Source organism: Monopterus albus, unplaced genomic scaffold (genome assembly GCF_001952655.1).
Source record: "Monopterus albus unplaced genomic scaffold, M_albus_1.0 scaffold123.1, whole genome shotgun sequence".
Lineage (NCBI taxonomy): Eukaryota > Metazoa > Chordata > Actinopteri > Synbranchiformes > Synbranchidae > Monopterus > Monopterus albus.
The window spans coordinates 951,583-970,623 of NW_018128003.1; the positions used below are offsets into that span (position 1 = coordinate 951,583).

A 19,041-nucleotide genomic window follows, 5' to 3' on the forward strand; every position below is an offset into this window, starting at 1 on the left:
GGGTAAGGCACTGTTACTGCTGTAGGGGAGGAGGATCTGTGTGAAGAAAGAGGAGCGGGAGTCAGGCCACAGCACTTGACATTTATTGGCCTTTGGCAGCGTTATCAGACACTCTGCAGGAGAGACCGCTGAAGAAATCCTTACATACACATTTAAAAAAAAATTTTTTTTTTTCTAAACTTGGGTTGAACACAGAACATGTCTGCATTACATTTTTACATGAAGAAGGTGATCAAACAGAAAACATACTGTACGTCTCCAAAAAAATTTTAAAAAATCTCACTTTTTTCTGCATGTGCACAAAGCAACACAATCTTTCCCTCCTTACAGCACTGTCATGTTGCATTATATAGCTTTAGGGGTTTCTTGTTCATTGGTCTTGCTTTTCTATCGGCATGGGGTGAGATTTGAGCCATTTCCATGTCCCTCAGTACTCACTCAGTAAATACCACGGCCCTTTCTGTGGTCTGAATCCTTCTTAATACCCTGCAATCCTTAACAGCACTGAACAGAAAAGCATCGGCCAAAGACTGACCCTCTGTTTAGAAGAGACGATGCTTCATGGGGTACCACAGCAGCTACAGATTATATTGGTCATTTTTACAAAGAATTAAGAGACAGCAAGCAGCCTGGTCTTTTAAGTGCAGAGAGTCTGTCTTTTACATTTTCTCAGCAGAGGTAATGCAAATGACATGCAGGATCTAAAATTTACATCTGGGAAGCAAAAACCAATTGTTAAAAGTTGTGCTGAATAAATTATTGTATTATAGATATATTAACAGTTTCACTCAAAGATGTGAGTATTCTGACCATAACTCAATACAATTAATGCAAAACAAGTCTTGTTGGTACAGCTGATTGTCTGCCTGTTACATAGCTCTGCACAAAGCATCATCCTGCTATATAAAAAAACACAAACCTCGCCCTAATGATGCCCTCTGCTTTTAAGTGCATTCTGAGTAAAAATGAAAACTTGATGCACTGATAATTAGATTTTAGAATAATCTCCATAGAAACAAATGTTAAATGGCATTACTGCCAGTCACTAACATTTTTGCTTAGATTCTGCCAGTGTAGATGCAACTATAAATCTAAGGCTCATCTTTTACATTTTTGCATCAAGAAAAACTGTGATGTTTTTAAAAGGAAGAGAGGATTGTTGATTGATCAGTGACAGGACCAGCGCCACTGTCAGGCAACAGGTCACAAATAATACTTATTAACAACCTGTGTGTTTTATTGGCACGAAGTCCTGGAAATTAATTTTGTTGAATTGAACCAATCAAAAATTTGTATAAATGTCTTGTAAACATACAAGACAATTACAATACAAGGGCAATTTATCTAAGCCAGCATATATCTTAAAGAGTAAATGCCAGTCACTGTTGTTCATGATAAAGTCTAACGGAAAGGTATTCTCTAATATAAAGGGGTTAAATGTGCATGTAGCAGAACCCTGCCATGTTCACTCCATGTTAACCTGCCTCAGGATTCATTCAACATGAACAGAAAACAACACATGGCTCATACATTTAAAAACCTGAGGACATTAAATGGAGTAAAACTTTTATAGGAGGTCCAAATTAAAATCAAGTGTCAAAAACAAACAAACAAATACTTTACATCCACACAACACCACACAAAATCAATAACAGACTAGACAATATCCCTACCATAATTTGCCTCTCTGTTGCCTAGAGGTCGTGTCTTGGTTCTGAGGTATTACTGAACAATCTTAGCCCTCTTTCTGTGCAGTTCAAGTTAATACTTTCAGTATTTCCAAAAGCACTTGCAGTGCGCAGTTGTTATCTTAGACAGCCAGGCCTTTCTGGTAAGCTTCAAAATAAACCCCCGTCTGTTGAGTCAGTGAACACATCATCTGTCAACACATTCAACCTGCTCTAAAAACATACAATTTGTTCAGTAATTTGTTCTTCCTTTCATATCCTTCAATTAAATACACGACTTTTAAAATATCCAAGTAATGATCATCTTGAACAAACAATGTCCACAATTCCCCCGTCTTTTTCAATCAGATTATAGGACGCCGAGTGTGGCTATATACTGTACTTCTGCCATTTAAAAGCAAGCAGTCACAGTCTGGAGTAACCATGCAACAATCTTAGAAACACAATAGCACATTAACATTACAAACAACCCAGTTAAAGGGTTGGGTTGAGCCACGAATTGATTTAGAGATAATTACAGGTAAAAAAAAAAAAAGATCACATTGAGTTCTGCTGGTCTGGCATGAGTACAAGTAACATGATTTATTTGTTTGCAGAATAGAGGATGAATCCTTTGTGTTATTTCTGATTACATTTATATGAATATGCTTCTATATTATAGAGCCTGTCACCAGGTCTGATATTTAAACTATCAATGAAATCATGCTGGAGCATTATCCATGTATAAAATTGCACACAACCTGTCTGTCAAGCCAGACACTGTAGATGAGATCAGTGTCATTTCTACTGCTGTGTTTAATCAACTGCACAGAAAAGAACCAACATCAATCTGGAGTAGATAAAAAGTGCAGCAAATGGAAAGAGGCTGCACATGACGTAATAGAAAAGCAATTTCAGTCTACAATAAGCACTAAAAGTACACAGTGCCACCTAATCAGCATAAACCCAGGCTCACTGTACCACACCGACATGCACTCTGGAGCTGTGCTCGCAGCTGTTGTTTGTAGTGGCTGACTGACATGTGTAAACCAACATGGAACAGGAGGAGTTCAGTGAACATTTCTGCATTTGGCAGCTTTCTTTTAGCTTTTGGGGGCATTTGGAGCTTTGGAAATTAAAGTTTATGCTCTTGAAAACAGTGAAATAATTGTCTCCAACCTCAAGATCTGCACTGCATTTCCAAGGCACAAGAGCCCAAATGTCAATGGCCATCTCCTCTTCTCAAATTGTTCCAATGCTGTGGCAGTTTCAACACAGTCAGATATTCTGATGACTTTCAAATCAGGGGCATATCATTCAATCACAGTCTCGGGTGACCGACACACAACTATCTCAAATTCAAATACACATTAAACCCTTATTAAACACAGTAAAATGGCTGACAAGAAAACACCAACTTTAATATTACAAGGACAAATTAAAAGCTCACTAACAAATTTAGGAAAAGAAAAATATCAATATAAGAGGGTGTTGAGAGAGAGGGTTAAAGTACAATATGAGCTATAGGCGAACATGATGGTGCGGTGTTATTTTCAAAGCAGCATCGCATTGGCCACAGTGTTGTACTGGAGGTACACAGTACCTGTGAAAAGCTGTGTGTAGGTCGAGAGCCACCTACAGACATTATATAGTAACACATACCATGCTGCGGCACAAATGTGCTGCAATCGTGGCAAATGTGGCCCATTAATTTAATTTGTTGCTCATCTGTATGCATAGATGAGGAGCAACACTACTGGAGATTTCTTCATAAAGTCCAGCAGCTTTCTAATTTATACAAGACATCACATAATACTTCTTGCTTATATCTACAGAAAATAATGTCTCAGTGCGCAGTCTGATATTGTTGCGAACTGTACAAAGCATGAGCTTCTTGATGTGAGGCTGAAGCCCGTTTAAAAATCTTTCCAATCACTGCCTGCTGTCTACATAAATGACAAAGGTGCCACTACACAAGGATCAAGAAATCCGCTTTAAAAGAAAAGTCAATTCCCAGACGTCGTCATGTACACAACACCTATCTAAAGCCGTTTTGCCTAATAAATAGCAACTAGGGCTTTTGTCTGATATGCAATAAAAGACAAATACCTGAAAAACTACAATCAAATCATGGGGGCTCACTAATAACAGATGTTTGAAAAGCAAGAGCATATACTGTATAAAAAGGCTAATCCAGAACGTCAAGCAACATCTCTACTACTTAGAGGAACAATGCTTTTATTTTAAACATACATCTTATAATGTATGCAGTCAAAAGTAAATACTTATGTAAATCACTAACGATGTAAAAGAGAAAGAGCAGAAATAGAGAAGTTAAAAAAAGAAGTTACAGTTTCACAATTTATGACCACCATGACCCTTGCAGATGGTTAAAAAAAACAAACAAAAAAAAATAACAAGAGTGGGAAACGAAGCAGGAAAAACCCATCTTGTGAAAAACTAAGCACAGCCTGTACACCGACAAGTCATCGCTTGGCCAGCCTGGGGGTGAGAGCAGGAAACAAATCTACCCCATTTGTGGGAAATCTGGAAAATATCCATATTCATAAAGGGGGGTGGGGGGTGGGGTGCCTGACTATGTGTGACTACATGTGCAGGGCTCTCATTGTGACTCTCCTCCTGATAAACTGTGACATTTCAGTCATCACCAGGGAGGGAGGACTCAGGTAGAAAGAGGGCAGCACCTGTCTTGGACAGTGTCACAGCTTTCTGCTCGAGTGAGGAGATTTGCATAATTACAGGACAACAAGTGTACATCTTTCTGTCTGACAGTGTCAAAGGGAGCCTGCACAACCCAAGGCAAAACAGTCTTACTTTCCTTTAAGGGAGGAATTTTCATATTTCTTAATGTTAGCTAGCTGAGAACACAGCTCTTAGGGTGGAAGGCTTGGCCTCACTTATTTAAATGAAAAGCATGAGGTTTAGGTTCAATAGGTACATTGAGACGTATTAATGACAAATACATCTAAATAAACAATGTGCTCATATGACATGCACCTTCTTCTGTGCACCATTGCAATGTGGTCTGCAACAAGAGCACATATGTTGCATGCACAACAGCCTGACATCTAACCGAAGTACACAGCTCTACTGTGCAGCAGGGAGACCAATAAAATAAAAGAAAAAGGAGTAGCCAGACACAAAAACAGATCTAATGGGTGATATAAATCAAAAGAGGAGATGATGTAAAAGCAGAATAAAGAGTGATTAGTCTGGTGGGTGTTTAATAGGAAACAGAGTAAAATTTCCAAACCCCTTCTGCAACATGAAAAGAGTAATAGAGACAGCCAAAGCCAGCATCCTCATCTGAGATCAATGATTTTTAATCCAGGACAAATGCATGCATTAATGCTCTCTTAACCTCTCACACCCTTTTCTCAGCACACATCTTAATCTTGCTCAGTCACTCAACACCATCTGCCAATGTTTTAAAAACCTGCCTCCCACTGAAAAGATCTCTCCACTCCACAGAGCCACCCTCCCTCTTGATAAATCTCTTTCTGTTTAATGATGCAATTTTGCTGAAAAGTTCAAGATCATTACCAACCAGAAACTGAGAGGTGCATACGTTACCAGCGACTAAAAACAATGAGACTGCCAATTCACCAATGAAAAATATGGCAAGGCCTGGTGTACAGGCTGTTGTGTATTTATGGGAGCCCATTTGCTGCAGATGATATTTGTAACTAGTAATGGGCAGCACACTGTGTTGTATCACAATGAAATATGAATCCAGACAAGCAACAATGGTATTTGGAGAAAGCTGTCAAGGAATATTCCATGTAGGGGATCGGATAGAAATAGGATATCATCTTGTCTACTGTGAGCAGATTAAATTTTTTGTTGCTCAATGGTTTATCAATGAAAAGCTCCTGTGTAGACAGAAATGACTGCAAGTTGAACTCTAACAAAAATAAAATATCAGTTGTGAGAACCCTTCTACACAGTGAGAATGAAAATGCCTCTTAATGAGAAGGATGATAGAGAAAGGGTGGGGCAGTATGTCATTTATCTACATTAACAATGAGTCAGATGACAATGTATTGTACAACAAGGAAGGAATCACCTTTAGCGCTGAACCTACAGGGAATCATCCCCTGAATCTGTAACGCCCCTCAGCTCTACAAAACATTTTGCATCTTTGAGCTCAATGCATTAATTATTTGGTTCATTCTCACTGCTCGGATCAGTGACATTTCTAGACACAAAAAGCAGCTGTGTTCAATTAAAAAGCTGTATGTACCTGCCGCCCACTAAACAGCAAACAAAGCTAGGAACTAGTTGGTGGACATAGCAGAATAAGAACCAGAACTTCTCTTAAAAGCAGGTGAAGACCAAAAGAGCTGAGATTAATTATTGTACCTATATTCCTCAGACTGCCTGAAATACCATTCCGGATGAATGATAATGTAATAACATCCCCTAATGAAGTAAGTGGGCCTTGTATTAAGGTATTTTGAGCTAAATATTATTTTACAATGCAATATGGTCTTTTCAAATAAACTACACTAAAAATTACACTGGGCAATTAATTGTTTTTAAAGTTTTAAAATTAATTCAACTCTTACATTGTGACTATTTGTAGCTTAAAACTAGGACATGCATCACTTAAAAACCAAACACATACGGTGTCCCACAAGGATCGATTCTTGGGGCCCTCCTCTTCAACCTGTAAACGTTCCCAACTTTTTTGAATTTCCCAGAAATGTAGTGTTGCTTATCATAGCTACGCGGAAGACACCCAGATATACTTATCGCTCTCACCAAACGACTATGGCCCTATAAGACTCATGTCTACAGTATGTCTGGATGCAACACAATTTCCTTCAAATAAACAAATGTAATTATTATTATAGCCGTCAGTGATTACCTCAAGTCCAAGACACTAAAAACAACATCTGTCAGGAATCTTGATGTAATCACTGATGAGGATCTAAATTTTAATGGCTACATCAAAGCTGTAACAAAATCATCATTCTGGCATCTTAAAAACAACTACAATTAGAAACCTATCTATGCAGGATTTAGAAAAGCTCATTCATTCTTTTGTTTCTAGCAGGGTAGACTAATGTAATGCACTCCTGATTGGCCTCCGCAGTAAGACCATTAGATGATTGCAGGTCATGCAAAATGCTGCTGCCAGAATACTGACAAACACCAAGACAGAGGAAAACATTAACCCAGTCCTTAGATCTTTGCACTGGCTTCCAGTTAAACACAGAATTCAGTTTAAGGCCCATCTTATTGTCTGCAGGTCTCTCAATGTTCTAGGCCTAAAATATATCAAAGATATATTGTACTGATATACGGTATATATATACATAGATATACTGTATATACACATATATACATAGATATAAATCTAATATGCATTCTAATGTTTTATCTATATATGGAGTTTAATGTTTTGTCTGTGTTTTGTGTTTTACCTATTTGTATGCATTATGGTAAGCACTTTGTGTATGGAAAATGTGCAATATAAATAAACTTGCCTTTTAACAGTTGCCACATGGACTATTACTTCAATAAAAAGTAGTTCAGAGGAAAAGTTTTGACACTGAGGTCTGTGGATTTTCTAGAGTAGCCAAATATATGTTAACTGAATTTCATAAAAATAGTCTTTTATTCTGTGAATGCCTTGAACTAAACGCCATTCATATGTATTGTTTGTGGTCAAAGGCAGATTCCAGAGGCAAAAGTTTAAAAACCTAGTCAAAGAAAATAAACTTTCTGCATAGACATATACTAGAAGTGAAGGGGGAAATCATTTTTGGGCAAGCTGACCCTTTAAAAAAACATGTCAGTTCAATCAGCCTCAGGACATGCATATTTGCTTACTGCCCTCCTGGCTCAATCAGCTAATCAACTAAATAACAGACATATGCCGTAGACGGTGCCTTTATTAAAGTGACCCAGATTAAACCTTTTATCCACATGGATCCGTGTTTCTGCCACATCAACTTGGAATTAAAGAACAAAAGAAGGTATTTAAAAAACGAGCGAATAGTGCAGAGTTCAAAGGATGACACGTCTCAGCAGTGAGGTTCGAATTCTGACAAGGAGCAGGATGTGACAGGGACCGCCTCCCAGACACCAGAGAAGTTTAATCATATCCCATGGTTTTACACATCACTGCTCCTCGCTGCAGTCTAGATAAATCACTCCTTTTAATAAAGCCTTTCTGGGAGTTTGCAGACTCTCAGAAGAAATCGTGATCTGTGTGCTAATGTCAACTATCTACATAAGTCCCTTTGAAATAATACACAGGTATATTACCTTGTTGGTCACAGAAGCTCATGGCACTGACACTTGTCACTATTCTCTTCTAAAATGAAGTTTGAATTAGAAGACGACTGGCAGCTCTTTGGCCTTAAGACAGTCTGAAGTCATTAGCCAAATCTACTGTACCTTCAGGTAAAGTCACAGGTAAAGATAGTCACCACAAGAGATGCAAGATAATAAAAGGTCATACCAAGTGTTTTCAAGAGGAGCTGAGGTGTCGGTTCAAACCATCTGAATTTGAACTTACTTCCCTCTGAATATCTTCTTGCCATAAATAAGGCTGTGTGGATACAAATGAAAACACTATCGCATTTTCAAATTGCTTTTTAAAAATACCAAAGCACATGCCACATAACTGTAAAAATCAAGTAATCCAAACAATGAAAAACATATTCATATAAAGGATATCAATGCAAGCTCTCATTTCACTACAGCCAAACCCTTTCTCTCATCACATCCCACTCTCTCTAATGACAGGCCATGAACACCTGAGCTATCAAGTTACAATCCTTCCATCTATCCATCTGTTGATTTTTTTGCTGCACATCCACTTGCAGATAGCAGTGGCAGCAGGTTCAGCAAGGTAACCCAGATGTCTTTTTTATTTAAGTCACAACCTCCAGAATTCTCCTGGGGAATCCTGAGGCATTCCTAGGCCAGATGGTTCTTCATAATCCCCATGTGTTTTGGTTCTGCCACAGGGTACTCTACTAGTGCTTGGGATACCTCAGGGAGACATTCGAGAGACATTATCAGATGCCCAAAACACCTCAATCAGGTCCATTCAGTGCAAATGAGCAGCAGGTCTGCTCCTAGATTCTCATCCTACCCCTGAGGCTAACCTTAAAGGAAACCTCTTTTGTTTTCAATTTCACTTACTTAGTACCCACAGCTTGTGGTCACAGATGAGGATAGGAATACAGATTGGTTAATTGAGACGGTGCTTAACTGACAACACATCCATCACTACGGATTCTGAAACGATTGTTTTGTGAGAGTAATTTATTTAAAAGTGCATCAGAAATGAGAGCTGCTGAGGTTGAACACTAGTGTGAAAGTTTGCTCTCTGAAACTGCTGGTCCAAACAATCTTCAACCTCTTGAGGTTTGGAAAGGTGCTCAAGCTTAGCAAATTATAAAGTTCAGCTTTGAGTGAAGTCTAATGAGATAAACAGAATTTTCCTGAGACTGAAATCTGACCCATGTCCAGACCAATGCATGTTTTCAAATCATGAAAGCGCATCTCTCTACCTTAATGTATTCTGCACAAATCCATTGCCTGTATGCTTCCAGTTCATTTCACATTTGGTCTTATCACAGCTTTGGGTAAAACAAGGTGAAATTAATGTTGTGGAAATGTATGTCATGATGATCTATAATCAAAAACATATTTTCCATATGGGGAACCAGCTGTCCATAAGAAAACTGTAAACAGCCACAGACAACACTAATATAGGCAAGATGGCAATTTAAAGAAATAGCTCCATTTTAATTTTGCAGGACTTGTTTTGAATCTCACACTGGGGTGCACCTCACTGTATTCTCAAAGATTCTCAGAGTTGGACACCGTTACACTTTTTTTCAACACAAGATCACACGTTAAAGCTACAGCTCACTGTGCTTACCTTAGAATATATTGTTTATATGGAGCCAAAAGTCACAGTGAACAAAATGTACAAAATCCTTACTAGGCAGGTGCTAAAAAGCCATTTTTGATCATAATACTATAGGTGTCTGTTATTATATTAAATGCGTGATGCCATTTCTTAAACACTGCCATTATCTGACCACTTACGACAGTCAGCTTTCTCCAGTCAGTCCAAGCTGCTGAAAGGATCAACGTACTACCACACTGACATTAATTCAACCTTAGAGCGACTGTATGGCAGGGAAGCAAGAGGTAATCATGTCCACCATAAAGTAAACGCATGGTTTCTCCGTCAGTCGATGGGTAGAGGTTAGACAAGGGGAGTATGAGAAATGAATTGCACTCAACTGTTGCAGCGTGAGAGGTGGCACACACGACAACAAAAACACGTGAAAATCCTTCACAGGTTTTGTCATTAGTAGACATGGAAGAAATAATAGACGAGACACTGTAAGCCTTTTACTACGAATGTATTACCATGTCTTTATTCTCTTGGAGGCGATCAAGGTAAACAAAACTAACTGCTTTAACTGTATTACCATGCTAATTAATTAACTTTCCAGGGCCTCTATGGGGCAAGTAAAATGTAGATTTTAATTAACAGCTGAAGCTGCAAGGTTCATGTGGTCCATTATTAAGTATTCATTAATTAAGAATATGCCATTCTGACTACTGGAAAGGGTTTTATAAAGACCCTAAAGCTAAAAAAAAAAAAAAAAATTCACATTTAAAGTTCATTTAAATAAGTATTTAGTGTCATGCAAGGTCCTGTTTCTCTGAACAAAAGTAAAAAAATATTCCTCCAACTTGATGAGCTCATACAAACTAAGATTTTAAAATGAATCTTGTCAACACTGGAGAACAGATAAAATCTAATAAAATTGGACTAGTTCTTTAAAAAAAAAGATGAGCTGCACTGGTAAAAAGAAAACAGTTTAATATGACAGTGGAATAAGAATCCAAACATTTCTAATTAGCTTTCTTAACCCTAGAATTCATAACAATGGATAAAATAACTACATGTAATTTAAATTGATTTATTTCGTATACAGTTCCCTTCAGAATCTGTGCACAACAGCAGACACATTTAGTGACTAGGTGGTAAAGAAAGTGGAAAACTTAGCAGCTAAGAAGTCAGATATTTAACCAAAGGTGAAAAAAAACTAAGATTGAAAATTAGACATTCACGCTATGTGATCAGACATATGACTCCAAATGAATGCCAGCATTGCTCTGTATCTGTTGATGTGTAAATGAGTGACTGTTAGCACCTACGGTGTTAACACAGAAGTGTGGTTACAGCTTGTTTTCTTGTTGTACTTCCCCACTGGCTAAAAAAGAAACATGTAATTTATATCACTTGAGTAGAATCAGTTCAGCTCCGACTGTGGTGAAATGCTGTACCTAGACCAGTGATTTGGAAAAATAAAAAATCTAACTAAATTTGGTCAACAGAGGATGATGATGGAGAAATTGAGCAACGGATCACAGCCATGACCTGTCTTTACAGATGTATGTGACGCTGTCCTTCTAAGATCCTGGTGAAAGGAGGATTCAGCTGCTCAGAAATCTCAGCACCGGAAAGTATTCTGAGGTAACTCTCACAAGTGTCACAGCTGTCAGCTGGCATAATTATCAGAGAGGACTAGAACCGACTTCCAAAGGATCATCTAAGGTTACCCTGTGACAGGTCAATTCAATATCAAGAAACAAGCTGGGGCTGGCCCAAGCAGGTTTTGGGGCCATGGTTAGCCCCCTTTTTCAATCCTGAAACTCCCCTACTGGTGTCTTAGCAAGGAAAGAGGGAGGGAAACCTAAAGGAATACTTCCACAAAAATATAGACTTGTGACTATCAAACACACCTCTTATAGTTCTCTGTGTTTGTAGCTTGTATCTTTGCAGGGGATGGCAGCTGCTTGGATCCAGTGACCCAATTTCACTGCAAAATGTGCTAAAATGTTCAATGAATACTCTTACAACCACCACCATCATCAATTTATTCACATATTTTGCCCAAATCTACTACAGTCTACAGATTACATTATGTGCACTGTGTTGGAATCTGTCATAACAAAATGAAGCATCATAGGACTCCCTTATGTGAAAGGTCAGTTGGGGGTAAGTTATGGCAACTTAAACCATCAACATCAACTCTTCTCCAGTGCATCCAACTTTTATTTGTCACATACATTTATTCAGTTTTTGGCCTTCAGACTTCATCAGGGTGGGAAAGAAGACAAGAAAATAGGGTAAGGCAAGTCCATGTTTAACTTGGAATGAAAATGCCCCATGTGAAATTATTTCAGGATTTTTATTATGTGCAAATATCTCCTTTAGGAGATGACAAAAAAGACCAATGAAGAATCTTAATCTGTAAAATAAAAAAAAGAACGTCACCACAACTGCTAAGGATCAAAAACTAAATCTGACCTCCTGTTTAATCCATTTTATAATTTCTCTTTTTCTGCTTGCTTTTTTGTCCACGAGCATTAGCCTCAGAAAGTTGCTAGCATGCCAGCCTATGCAGCCGCTTCTCAGTTACATTTTAGAAACAAGTCAGACTGAATCCTGTGAACAAAGCCAGAAACACATGGGCAATGTCAGCCATGCAGACGTTCACATGCACCAACAGCCAACTGTGCACTCCTCCAATGTAGACAAACTTCATGTGTTGCTCTGAAGCTGGACAGATTGTTGGAGCATTAACAGGAAGAGGCACGCACTTTTTGTGGTTTTAAGGGCCAAAGAGCTCATAGAAATGATGACAATTATAAAAATGTTTCAGAATATACAGTATATGTGGATGTCGCAGTTACAAGTTGTGGTTGAAAGTGAATAAAAACATTTTAGAGGCACACCATTGATTAAAAAAAAGCCAATAAGATGCAGACTTGAAGTCCAAACTAAAGGGAAGATGCATCTGCTAAAGCTGAAAATGCTTTAATTTGAATAAAAAATGTCCCTGAGCTGTATGACTCCACTTCATGAGCATACATTATTCAAGAGTTACATAGATTCTAGTGAGTACAGCTTAAACAAGCAGAACTTGGGAGAAACTACTTTTTTCCATACAAGAATTTTGTTTCAGCAGAGTCCTTATACAGTGTAACAGAGACCCAGCAGAGGCTCCACATACCACAGAAGAGACCGAGCCAGACAGGTCTACGTGAAGACAATATCTGACAAAAACCAGACAGACAGAGAGGATGATATAATGGTTGAGATGACAAAGGCAGAGAAGCAGAACCACTGTCTGAGAAAGAAACCCAAAGACAAACTAAGGCTGAGAACAAGTGTTAGGCGAGTCACGTTTCACAGTCTTGTGTGGCTGGACGTTTGCCAGAGCAGTCATTATGCAGCTACAAGGTAGGGAACAGCCTGCGGGTGATAATGCTTTTCACCTGCAAACCTGCAATTAATCTCTACCACCCAGAAGTGGAAAAATGGCTTTACTTTGTGGTCAGTGTGCAGTTTTCTTGAATGTGTGTTTATTATTGTTATGCACACTTCCTGAATGCTTTTCATTCAGTGCATGCACAATATTATATTATATGTTAAGCCTGATTTTGTTATCAACAATAGCATTTGCTGAATGTTCTTACACTAGCTGTGGTTAATCGAGTCAATTTAAATGCATCAGCCTGACACAAGTGGACCTGGCTGTGTACCACTGCAGAGGTCACCACAGGCAGTCAAAGGCCCGTGTCTACTATTTTGAGGCAAATACAGCCAGAAGCCATCAGACCCATGTGGGAACTATGATCAACTTCCATGCAGTGAGTATAGTTAGAGACAAGATGAGGTGGAGATATATCTCCAAGTTATGAAAAGAAGGCAGTGGACACACCCACTAGCATCAAGTTTAGCTAAGGAAGTTTTGGTCACAGGCCATAGCACTTTCTTCAGCTGGGGACTGGAAACTGGCTGCAGCCCTTTTTCAGCTGGGGACTGGAGACTGGCTGCGGACCTGGACAAACAACAGTTCCTGAAAACACGCTGCACGTGCCACTTTACAATCCGATCTGGTCATAAAGACCAAATACCAAGTCGTCCTAATTGAGCTGACTGTGCCATGGAGAGACCTTTTGTACAGAAGTTCTCCAAGTATGAGGATCTCCTCAGCCTGTGCAGACAAGCAGTGTGGAATGCCAGGTGTCTCCCTGTCAAAGTCAGGTACAAGTGGTTTTGTAGCCCACTCCCTGGCTGGAGTATTCAGTGTCCTGGGTATCAAGGGTGAAGGGAAAACAAAGAGCTATCAGCAATGTCACCAATGTGACAGAGAAAGCTTCATGTTGGCTGTGGCTCAGAAAGAGATCACTAGTGGCATGGAAGTAGTTTTGTGCCAACTGGATACAAGTAGGGGCCCGATCAACCCCTGCTGGGTTTCCTGGGGAGGTAGTATGGCACTGAAACGCCCAAAACGCCCACTGATCCCAAGAACATCACTGATGACGTGTCCAGTTAGTGGCCTCAGCGGATGTATGCGTTTCATGTCTTCACACTACAACCGCAGGTGCTCAAAGATGACCACATTACATAAATACAGCACACAAGTGGTGTTAGTGTCAGCTGTTTAAGCCAGGAACATTTCTTCTTCTTAAAATAAAGTCAGTGCTGACAATAGTGAAAGTTCACTACTTTCTTTACAGTTTCATTCAGCTAGACACCAAGTCTTCAAGTATTAAGTTTCTGCATTCATAGCTTTCCACTCAAAACATTTATGCACAAATTTCTACCAGAGCAATTATTTCATTACTGTTAATGAACCTGCTGTCAGTGGATTATTCCAGTTCACTGCACACCTGTGAGGGAAAATCAGGGCAATTTGCTATTTCACAGCAGAGTCTCTTCTGCATGTATTAATTGAACGGGCAAGAAAGAAAAGACAATGCAAACAGCGCTGAACTCCCACAGTTCATTTCTTTTGTACAGTTAATTGTGTTAACGCAAGTGTTGCTCTTTCATGCAGCACTGTGTGTGTTGACAATTACAGAGACATCAGGTTCTGTACTGTCTGACTGCAATTTATTAACAAAAGTAAAACAAAACGGATTCTTACACCTCTCACAAAGTCAAGAACTGCAAAAGGCTGACAAACTATTTTATGCACATGGTAACACTAAAAGGCCGGGTATGTAAATTTATGCCTCTAAGCATCTAAAACTCACAATTACAACTTTCCAGTCAGCCTACTTTTATAGATTATGAAACAGAGGGTTCACTTTCTTTCATAATTTATTTCACTGTAAAGCTGGACTGGCAAATTTAACCAGAGATGTACAAAGGGGAAGTGACATTCATCTATCTCTTTTCACTGAGCAGCAAAGTGGAAGCCAGGGTTAATATTTCCTTTAACATTCACTCACTTTATAAAAAGGGATCCACATATCAGCTAAAATGTGTGGGAAATGTAAAAGGTGGGATTTTAGTATCTACAAAGCGACAATGTTTTACAGTCTTTACCTATTTTACAAATCTTGTCTGACCAACAATCCCTAGGGGTAAACTCCACTGCTTATTTGCTCACTGCTTGCTGTCTATTTATATTTTTCTAACTAATAAAAATAAATGCTGTGGCCAGATATTCACTTTCATCATCCGGTCGAGTCAAACTGCTTGAACATATCGGTCTGAAACCAGACTGTGGGAGTGTGAATTTGCAATTAAAGTTTCCTGTAGTTTGTTAATAACCAATATGTGCTGATCCAGGGAGGCGATGTGATAAAATTCTGGCTTTCTGGAGAGACAGACAGTGGGGCTGTGTGATATTTTAGATAACTGAATGGTTCCAACTTTGTGGCAACAGCCCCTGTCTATTTTAACACACACTTGTGCACAAATCAGCCTCACAAAGAAACAGCCTTTTCCACTTAGTGAGAAACAGCTTCAGCTCAACAATTACATATGGGTGCCCATATGGGGAGGTCAATATTTTGGCTGTAGTGTACTTAACTTTGTCAATGGCAAAACAGAGGGGAGGCCCTTCCTCTAATGATAAAACATTAACTGGCCTTATATCTGAATTATGTAATGCCATGCCATTTATGTCTTACGGTTGTAAATGCTTGTTTATATGAAGTGGCAACAAATTATTGAATCTTCAATCTGAGAGAAGACATACAATTCTCTACATTACATCCGAGTACACTGTAAACATCTCTTCTTGCTGTATATCTCTACCTTATCTCTCTCTCTCTCTCTCTCAGTGCACTTCAAGTCTTTGAGGGCCTGGCATCTCAAGCTGGAGCTTCTCATTGACAGTCAGGGTAGCAGCATCCGAGCACATCACGCTGCCAAGCTCAGCACAGATGGGATCAAATATACTGCTTAAAGTCATCATTCACTTTAATGTTGCAGCTACATGGCCAGGGGAAGGATCTCGCTCTCCCTCTTTCTGTGGACATTAAAAAGTTACCTGGTGTACACACCCCCCCACCCCCAAAAGGCTGCTCTGTATTCCCAACCAAGGGTGAAGGAACGCCCCCCACCCCATCTCTAAGCTGAACAATGGAGTTGCAGACTTTATACTATGCCATTCTGTAACTTATCAGCCCCACTATATGGTCAGCAGAAGTAACAATATATCCACCTAGAGCTGTAATGACCCTTCTTAGACTCTCACAATAGATGTTTTCAGAGAAAATTCCTCCAAACCTTTTCCTTTGTCTAAACACAGTACTTGCTCCATCTTTTCCTCTGCTGTCTAAGGAGATTTCTGCATGTGTGGAGAAAAAAAAACAAAAAACAAAGAGCCTCACCACTGATACCTTCAGAAAAGCAGATACAATACTTGAATTTGATTCGACTTCTGTCCTCAAACCACTGCTTTTGTTAAAAAAAAAGTGATGTGCACTTTCCTACTGTGCTTTATGTGAAGCAGAGCGGCCCCGTGAAGGTGTCATATTAGAAACGCAGGTGAATCAGAAAGATAATGCTCACTATGAAGTGATTATTAATTTGAATGTGGTGAGCTGAAGAACAGAGAGAGGGCTGGAGGGTCCCCACAGGACTTTAAATAAGATTTAAGAAGAGAAACCATATACATCATCAATTTGACATGACTGCTTTTGAATCACTCACTTGCTGCACCTGCAAACTTCATGAAGGAAAGCAGCTGAACCAAGAGATTGAATCTAAAATGAAATCTTTTGTAAAACATCCATTTCATGCTCACACACATGGGGAATATTAATATCCCATCTGGGAGTAAATTCACACTGAGGCTCATACCCTGCAAGTTCCTGCTACCTTACACCATCAAAAACAGCAGGGCTGTCTACTCATGTCCTTCAGTTACACTGAAAAATATAAATATGTATTGCATTTGATTGCATTTTGGCTGAGTAGTTATTTAACCTGATAAACTAATGCACTGAGACTAATGGTGTCACAAAGACCGGTTTCTGATTTATAATGCAACCAATCTATTTTGATTTTCCCAGTCCATGACTTTTCCTAAACATAGGTTCACTATTAGCTGATCAGGTTTAAAGGCTCTGCAATAATGTACCAAAGAGTAGCCCAAATAAAAATTTCTCCCCTCAATCACCATGTCTGGTCATGTATGATATCTGGCTGAGATTCTCATCATTTACTCTGTGTGCCATGTTTTAGGCCCAAGTCCAAAGAGTTGAAGCTGCGTTGTACCAAATATCAGATGGCTGCTCTGCAGTTTCACCATCTTTTAGCTCATGTTGATTTTACAGCCCACAGACTTATATTCACCAGATATTCAGAAACTCTAAATGGATACCAACATTATTCCATATTTGCTGGATATGTCAATACGTCACTGTTTACTAACACATTCCCTAGGTTACAAATAATACAATCACCGGCCACTTTAGGTACATCTGTCCAATTGTATGCAATTCAATGCAACACTTCCGTGTTGACTGTTTTTGAACACATCTGTGTTTATGAAGCTCAAAATGTTTGTTTTTGGTGAAATTGTCATAAATGTATACATTTAATTATATGTTTATTATTGTGGTCATAGTTAAAGGTGGTGTTGTACCGGACTACATTATATTCAGAGGTGTTCCTAATATTCTGACCCTCTCATGTATGTAGATGGGGAGGACAAAAATATAGACATGCCTCTATATAATGTAGTCCGGTACAACACTGTCAGGTGACAGATAACACTAATGTTATCTGGAGGTCCTGGAAGTACAGTGCAATACCATCACAAAAACAAGTGCTTACCACCAAAAATAAGGGACAGAATTTTAAAGCGAAATCTGTACAACTTGCCAACCTATAACAATTAACCTACACCTCAAGTAGAGCAAAGTTTTTCCTCAGGTCTTGTCTTGACCAGAGTTTCTCTACCATGTTTGACTTACCGTACCCGGCTGGATGTTTCCCAGGTCACCAGTCTGGCATGAAAGGGTTGTGAGATGGCGACCAGAATGAGTTCAGGGCTCCCGCTGCTGCCATTTGTGACAGGACTCGCCTTGAAACAGTAAGGACAAAAAAATGGTTAAGGACAGAATGCAGAGCAGTGAGTCAGAGAAAGAAATAGACCCACATACCCTGTTGGGATGTCAGATAAGCATCACAACAGGATTGCAGTCCAACATTAGGCAGCATAGAGACTTGACAATATGACACAGTGTGTCCTTGCCTGGTATCCTGGCATGTGTCAGAACAGAGGTGTGACCAGAGCAGTGACTGGGGATGAGGAGAACAAGAGGTGGTCTGTAATGGTCAGAGAATTCCTGACAATAACATGACTTTCCCTTCAAAATAACCTTGAAAACTCATAAATGGGATCATCTGAGATGGGGATGGGCTGACAAATGCAGACACTTCCACACAGATGTCCCTTGATGTGTGACTCACACCATGTGAGTCACATGCTATGGTCTGCACAGTCACCAGATCTCAAACCAGTTGAACACTTACGGGAGACAGTGCTCTCCACAACCCACCATTAAAGCACCAAATGATGGGATAAGTAGAGTTCCATAGACTCTATGACAAGGAGCACTGTGGTGGATCAACATCTTAAAACACCTACCGTTTGTTTTTGTCACCCATTTGTGAGTAATATCCTTCCAATACATTATAGCTGAGAACTGACATAGAGGTGACCAACGTGTGCAATGCACTGCACTGAAGGTATAAGCACAACAGTCACAGTACAGAATCTTGACTGGCAGCAGTCATTTTGAAAAAAAATCCTAGTAATATCCCTCTGAATGATGTGCCAATTGAAACCTTCCTGTATGATTTGTCACTAGTTATTTTAAAAGTATTCCATTTAACTGTGATGTTGGTAGAAACACTGCATTTGATATAATGCTGTGCTGTGTTATGTAAATCTGCTTGTTTGTCTCAATTTCCCTATTTTTCTTCTCTCCCTCTAACCTGGTCTCACAGAGCAGCTGAGGCTGATAATAAGCTGCGGTCACACCA

At 39.3% G+C, this 19,041-nt stretch overlaps 1 long non-coding RNA gene across 6 annotated transcripts in view; it reads right to left on the bottom strand.

The window, feature by feature from the left end:
* LOC109967025 (uncharacterized) overlaps window positions 1-19,041 on the bottom strand; it is a 35,895-nt gene that overhangs the window by 3,274 nt on the left and 13,580 nt on the right. For 3 of the 6 annotated variants that reach the window (XR_002275865.1, XR_002275860.1, XR_002275861.1), the window contains one exon: window positions 17,967-18,076. This is a non-coding gene — a long non-coding RNA (uncharacterized LOC109967025). Of the gene's footprint in view, window positions 1-15,798; window positions 16,013-16,272; window positions 16,334-17,966; window positions 18,077-19,041 lie in introns of all 6 variants that reach the window. The other 3 variants (XR_002275862.1, XR_002275863.1, XR_002275864.1) reach the window with 3 other exon arrangements.